This window comes from Poecilia reticulata, linkage group LG11 (assembly GCF_000633615.1).
Source record: "Poecilia reticulata strain Guanapo linkage group LG11, Guppy_female_1.0+MT, whole genome shotgun sequence".
NCBI lineage: Eukaryota > Metazoa > Chordata > Actinopteri > Cyprinodontiformes > Poeciliidae > Poecilia > Poecilia reticulata.
In genome coordinates this window covers 2,518,090-2,525,650 of record NC_024341.1, presented here as the reverse complement: position 1 = coordinate 2,525,650, position 7,561 = coordinate 2,518,090, and positions in this window count along the sequence as shown.

The following is a 7,561-nucleotide window of genomic DNA, read 5'->3' as shown; positions in this document are numbered from 1 at the left end:
CCTTCCTTTCTCCTGATTTCATTCTTTGTCCGGGCCTGGATCACAAGGCTGCCAACGCACACATGCTCCCACAACCAAACGTATGACATCATCTGAGCAGCAGTGGGGTGGAGACTGGCAGAGTAAGCCTTGCATCCCAAATGCACGCGCATACACACAGTGTGTCGTTCTATCTTCAAAAGAATTGCGTTGCCTTCCATTCATTTTTCATCATTTTTACAGCCTAACCCTAACTTTTACCTTAGACCTTAACCCATTACCATTCCACGCTAACTCTTAATCTAACCTAAACTCTATTCACACCTTAGTCCAAAATTGAACCCCTAACCCAAAACAACACTTCTTAGGGCCCGGGCTTTGGGACCATTGAGGGGTAGTTTGTTAGGAAAGTGAACCGTGCACTTTATCAAAAGTGAAGACCACACATACACACACATATTCTTGCACTTTCATCCAACTGAGGACTTTGAATTGACTTCCATTAATTTTAGTAACTGCATTTACACCTAACCCAGACATTTTACCTAACCCTAGCCCATAATTAGTCTATTCCTAACCTCAACTAAAACTTTATTCACACCATAACTCTAAGTCTAACTAGTAGACCAGTAGAACTGCAAATAAGGTGAGGACCAAGAGAAGGTCCCCACTTTCTACAAATGGCCTCAGTTTGTTGGTAGATGCTGTGAAACGGTCCTCTATGTGTAACATACACAAGTACATGTACATACACACACATGCACACACATAGACAGTGTGTCTTTCTATCTTCACAAGAACTTTGCATTGACTTCCATTCATTTTTCATTATTTCTACAGCCTAAACCTGACCCTAACCTCTTCGTATGGGCCCATATTTGGTCCCATTAGCAGCAGAGGGTCCTCACAATGTAGCAGTTATTCAGAAAATGATCCATTTCTGCTCAAGCTATTTACTGATCTGTCAGGTTTCCAATATGCGTCCCCCCCAATGACAGACTCGTTCCTACGCCCTTGCTCTTTAGTAAAGCCCCAGTCTCTCCTCATCTTCAGTCATTTCACCAGAATAGACTGAGACCTTCTTAATTGGTTTTTGTCAACAGCAAACTGCTCTGTAGCATTGTAGCATTGCCCCAGGCCCTGCTGCATCTCATAAATCTTTAACTGCTTAAAGGTCAGTGAGTTCATTGGCAGCCATGGTCCTCTATGTGTAACATATACAAGTCAGCCATGGTAAACACAGAGTCTGTCTTTTACAGCAGAGGAGAGACTATGATTAAGCATATTATTATTAAGTCCAAGGGGGAAGAGTACCCAGAAATTGTACCCCTACAATTTCTGCATTACTTCAAGCAAAAAGTAACTGTGTAAGATAATATTCAAGCAAGAGTAAAAAAAATACAGATGAGGGACTATGATGTAAAAACATGTTTGAAGGCAAGATTTGACAAAGGAACAGTCCCAACTCCTACTGAGTGGCAGTCCCCTTTGATGGTTTTACTTTCATTTGGCACTTAAATGTTTCAGACCATTAAAAAGTGACATCAGACAAAGATAATCCAAGGTAAAAATATAATTATATATTTTAAAGGACAATATTATGTAAAATTGACTTTTTAAAGTTTTACATCATGTTATTATGTTATTCCCTCATCAAAATCATACCTGTAGTGTTGCTTTGATTCTTTCATGCATGTTTGAGAAATCCTTTAATCTCCATGGCAACCATTCAGCTGTCCAAAACACCTGAGTGGAACTAGCTCCGCCTTCCAGGCACAGCTCCTCCTCTGAGCTGCTGTTGATGCCATACATCACCCCTCTCCCCTCAACTCTCTCAGACTAGCCAGCAGCAATTAGCAAAACACCTGATGGAACTGCTCATTCGCTGAGCTCATTATAGGAGCTACTTCTCAGAGCATTGCTGGTAAAAGCACCGATAAAGGGATAATAGAGAAGCTATTTTATGATGATTTCCTGAAGGTGGAGTTTCAGAAAGAAAATGAGTTTCAATCTAAAGGCAAGTAATGCAAGTTCACCTCATACTTGTAAATAAGGGAAAACATGATATACATCTTCTGTAAATTTACCATGCTAACGTGAGGCCTTGTTTAATTAAATTATGAAACCTTCATTTTATTTCTTGAGTCTCTCACAGGAATCTCAAATTTTACTTCTCAGTCAGGTAAAAAACGAAGTGAACAGTATTTCAGAAATAAATATCACATGCAGACTAAATAAATATCATCAGAGCTGGCCAGCATGAGATTACATTGATAAATAAACTGCGCTGAGCTTTGCAGGCAGACATCTGGCTTGTTTGACTGGATGTTGATATGATGAAATGATTCCAACACTAATCTCCTAGATTGGGATTATGAATATTACACACCAACAAACGTCCATAGCAGTGGTTTTTACACACATCTACTTCTCAGGTTTTTACACACATCTACTTCTCAGCCTAATGAGATGCGTTCATTTTTCAGAGGCCATCTGGAGGTAATCTGCAAATCTTTGTTCTATTCCCTTTAGATTTCCATTATCACCAGCCACTCCCTCTCATCCCTTTGTTTGTTGCACTTCTTCTGTCTGCCTTGGGACTGACATCAGACTCCCTCAGGACTCCAGTGATGGTAACAAGCCCTGATTCAACAACAACCAGCTCCATTGCTGATTTATCTCTCTGTCACTTTGTAGGCAGTGGCATCTCAGTATCCTATCCATCCTTACCTTCCTTCTAACATGGTTGAGACCACACATGCCCAAACAGTGGAGGAAGCATTTCTTAAAGGCAGGAGTGTCGGCTCATGTTTCTGATCCACCATTTGTTGACCTAAAGAGATTTGATTATTTTTTTGCACCTTTCCCACCCCCAAGTTTGCAAAGTCTGTGTTACTTATCTCTGTACTTTTTTAAAGGTGACTTATTCTGCTTCCTTGAAGAGGTTAGGATAGGTCTACGGGTTACAAAACATGTTCATTACATTGTTTTTGTGCAAAATATTTCATAGATGCTGAGATATAGTCTGCTCGATTCTGGCTATTTTAAGCTCCTTTCAGAATGAGCTGTCACTTTAAATCTAAACAAGCTGCTGCTAGCCATGCCGCCCATTCAACATTTACACTCGTATGTGAAATGGCTGTAAACATATGCACAGTTATGCAGCCGTACATCTTAGAAAAGCAAAAGTGGAACCTGCTGGACAGCCAACCAGAATGCGATAAGCAGTTTCTGGATGGTAAGTCAACAACAAAACACTTATCTTTTCCAGCGACTGTTGCAGAGCTCATACAGCATTAAAACCAGCTGAAAAACTGTGCAGGAGTTCGGGTTGAGCTTAGGTTGCTAGGTGATGGGTTGGACTTTGCTGAGGTTGCTAGGTAACAGGGCAGTGCCTGCTGATTTGTGACATTACACAATCGGCAGATACTGGAATGGCTCATTTTTCAGACACGGAAAACATGAATTACATGCCAGAAAACAAACTGAGTGACAAAGCAAACAGAAAGATGATTGAGAGCCACTCTAAACCCAAACCTTGAGGTCAAAATGCTGCTCTGTGGCTGGAAACATCATCCTTTACCTCTTCAGAAAACACTGTAGACTTTGTGTGAGGAGGCTTACAGTGTATTAGTGGAAACATCAATGCAACATTAAAATTAAATATTTATCATAAGTGTGAATGCCTTCAAACACTCAAATACAGTGGGCTCTGGTATTTGCAGGGGTTAGGGACAACAATTGGCTAAAATGCACAAATATTTGAGACCTCCCTCTATTTATTGTCTATTTAAGTACTTCAAGCATCACATATACCTCAAAATACAATAACACGCACAGTGGTAACCATCATTGCACCACTGCAGAAGCTGACATCTACAGCAGGGGTGTGTAAAGTGTGAACAGTTGCAGAATAACTTTATGTGGCTCCCAACTGCAGTTTAGGAATGGTACAAATTTGACCCTCCAGTAAATAGTAGAGGTGGATGGATCAATCCAAAATATCAATATTAACGATACCAAGTCAGTATCAATATTGGATACTAGTGTGCATTAGTTTTAGATTCTCTTGAAATTAAATTTTTTTTAATGTTTGTTTATGTTTCGTTTCGATTTGCTCTCAAATTAGAATTTTTTGCACTTTATTTAGGAATGGACTCCACACATTTTTCACATTCACATTTATTTTTATTAATTCAAAGGAAAAATCACGAACCGACATCTAGGTCAGAGGTGTGATGACGTATCAAATCTACATAATGAAAAGTATCAGGAGTTGCAATACTGGCACTCTATTTACTTGGTATCAGATCAATACCAAAATGCAGAGTTTCACACACCTTTACTCACTGACTCTTTTTGGAGACAGTGGAAAGGGACTGATCAGTCGAAAAATATTGATAATATTAGTACCTGGTCAATATCAGCATCAGAACGATACTACTGTGGGAAAGTCGATTATAAAGTTTCAGATTCCATCTTGAAATACTATTTTTATTGTATTTTTTTGTATTGTAATTTCTCAACTCTACCTCAAAAAAAATAAAAAATAAAATAAAAAAGAAATTTGATTAAGCTTTTCTTTATTTTGGTTTATTTTCTTATTTTTTTGTTTATATATTTTTTTTCTGACTAATATTAGCAACTGATAGTTATCTATATCAGTGCCATAATAAAATAATACAAAGAATTGGAAACATTAACTGCACCCTTATTTTTCAGTGAGTGCTGCGGTCCATTTTGCACGTGTGCAGCCATTTCTCAGTCACGTATGCAGACTGTACACACATCCAGAGGAGGTGGGGGCAGGGATGCTGGAACCTCTTCCAGACGGCCTGCAGCCTCCCAGAAAGAGAGGGAGAGAAGCAGCTGAGCTGGTGATGATGTAACCCACCGTTACATAAAGTTATCACAACTAAAACACAAGAGCAGCATCTGGTTAACATGAGACAGACAGCGTCCTTTTCCAATGCATTACTGGGCGGGTCGGCTGGAAGGTTCAGCACCCTGCTACAGCTAGCATCCTAATAATGTGCTGCAAGTGGGATCTGTGTATCTGCTGCAACTAGGCTAGCTGGAGATTAACCTAGCTAACATGCTAACTCCTGAGGGTCCCTATCATGCTTCTTATCGTCATGACAATCAGATCAAGCTCCCTCTCTATCAGCTCTCTGCTCCATCCTACCAGCTTTGCTGATGGGAGAGGCAGAAGGGGTGGGGGGGAGCGGTGGTCCGCTCTCTGTTTGTGTGTGCTGAAAAATGGGTCAGCGACCAACATGCTAGAGCGCATCTGAGAGCAGAATGCTGCTCCTGTGCTGTGTGCTCCAGTCAATCAGCTCCTGCTGCATTAGAAACATCATAGGTGAAGCACAGCACCGGTTGATCACATTCCCGCCATGTGTCCCCATTGTGCAGAGACCTTTACTCATCTTTCACAAGACTTGAAATCTCAGCGTCCCTAAAGCCAGAAAAATGATTCTCATTAAATAAAACTACATTTGAAAGAAGAGATTCTTGATCAAATCCCAAATGTGATACTCACTGGCCAACTTTGACACTCACTGGCACATAAACACAAAGTCTAAAAGTATTTCTCTCCAGTCCAAAAATCCAATCCTCTTCAGTGGCGCTCACACAGTTCTGCCGGACCCTGCTGTCTCCATTGGCCTCCTGCTCACTCCCTCCTTTTCTCATTTGATCCAATAAGGCATCATAGATCCAGCCAAAGGAGAAAGGCTGATGCTGTAAGCAGAGGCGGATCTACTGGGGTGGCATGGGGTGGCAGTTGCCACCCCAAATGAGAGCCTTGCCACCCCTGTTGCCACCCCAGCTGGCGACTATGAATTCAATAGTTATGGGAAATCGGACATTAAGCGCATGAATCTTTTTTTCCGACAACATTGAATGCAACACAATGTAACCTGACATCTACTGCTGAGTAGCGGGAAGTGCGAGAGAAGGACAGCGCGCGAGGCAGCAGCATTGATATGAATGGATATAAATTACTGGACTGGACATTACGTGACTTATTGTGCGCCACACACGCGCCATTGCTGTCCATTGAGTCAATATTATGGGTGGTCAGGAAAATACCACAGTCACGCAAAGAATCTGAAAAATGGACGCAATATTTAGCGGTTAATTCAACCCTATGAATTAGATAACAAGGGCTTCAGATTTAACAGGTGAGGAAAAAGTTTTAACTTAAAGAAAACATGAGGAAAAAGGTTTAACTTAAAGAAAACAGTGAACAAGTGAGCAGTGGGTCAGGTATTCTAGCCTAACTGTTGCTAGCCTGCTATTGCCTTTGATAACCTTAACATGTGCTGGACTGGACATGACGTGCAGTCCAGCACATGTTATGCACATGCGCATTTCGGTGTGTTTTGGTGCCATTAGCACTAAAACAGGTCAACCTGCCCACCAAGTCATCAGTAGAGCAGCTGTTTAAATCAGCTAATCAACCACCGCTGTGCTCAGGCGAAAACTTATTAATAATGACAACATAGACATCAAGCCTGACAGCATAATATAACAGACCCAATGTTATGTTTTGGTGTTTTTGCTACTTTTTTGTGTGGGAAATGTTTGTTTTTTGGTGTTGATTCCCCAGATTGGTAATCTCTGCTGTCTGCTCGTTGAGCTGTTGTCTGTCGGTTGCCATGGCAACAGGTCTGTGTAAAGTCGACACAGAGCGAGAAAAGGCAGAATAGAAGTGGTGTTTGGTTCTTCACCTGTTTATCAGCTTTATTGTACTTTATTGTGGCGCACTGTCTGCAGCTGCTGCAATTCCTAAAAGTTAAATAAGCGACAAAAACTGAACTAATCATCAAACCACAGCTCCTACAGCATATTTAAAATGAAACGATTGACCAATATAAGAGAAATTTTCCCCTTCTTGCATCTTGACAGAACTAACAAAAACAAAATTGTTTATAGATTTATATCACGGAGAATTTATCAAACATCAGTTTTCTCCTCTTTATTTTAAGTCGTATTTAATATATCTGATAACAAATGATGGCGCTACAAATATTTTTGTGACAGATTTCTGCTCGTACTGCATTGGGATAAAATGGTTTTCTGGACATAACTCAATGAATCACATAGTGACTAATAGGCGCTGTTCAATCCAGTAATACATATCACTTAGCGGGAGTATGAAAGACATAAAAAAATTAACTATACTATATTAAGAAATTATATTTAATCCTCATGAAGCTCATCTGGCTATTCTGCTGCCACCCCTGAAGAAATCCCTGCTCCCCTCTTGCCAGCCCATAAATCTTTTTCTAGATCCGCCCCTGGCTGTAAGGCTTGAATCTGCTGTCTGACTGGAGCAGCAGAGCACCCCGTCATACACAGCTCCTCAGACATAGGGACCAAACACAGGTTGAGGACCAGGCATTGCTTCAGTCATGCACTCCAGACTCATTAACATAATAAAATAAATAATTAAAAGCCAGTTCCACTGACAAAAAAATTCTTTTGTTTTTGGTAAAAGACCACAAGCCATTTGTCTCGCTAATGCCATAGTACCACATTTATTTGGTTGTATATTGCAGAATGCCTTGCAATGTAG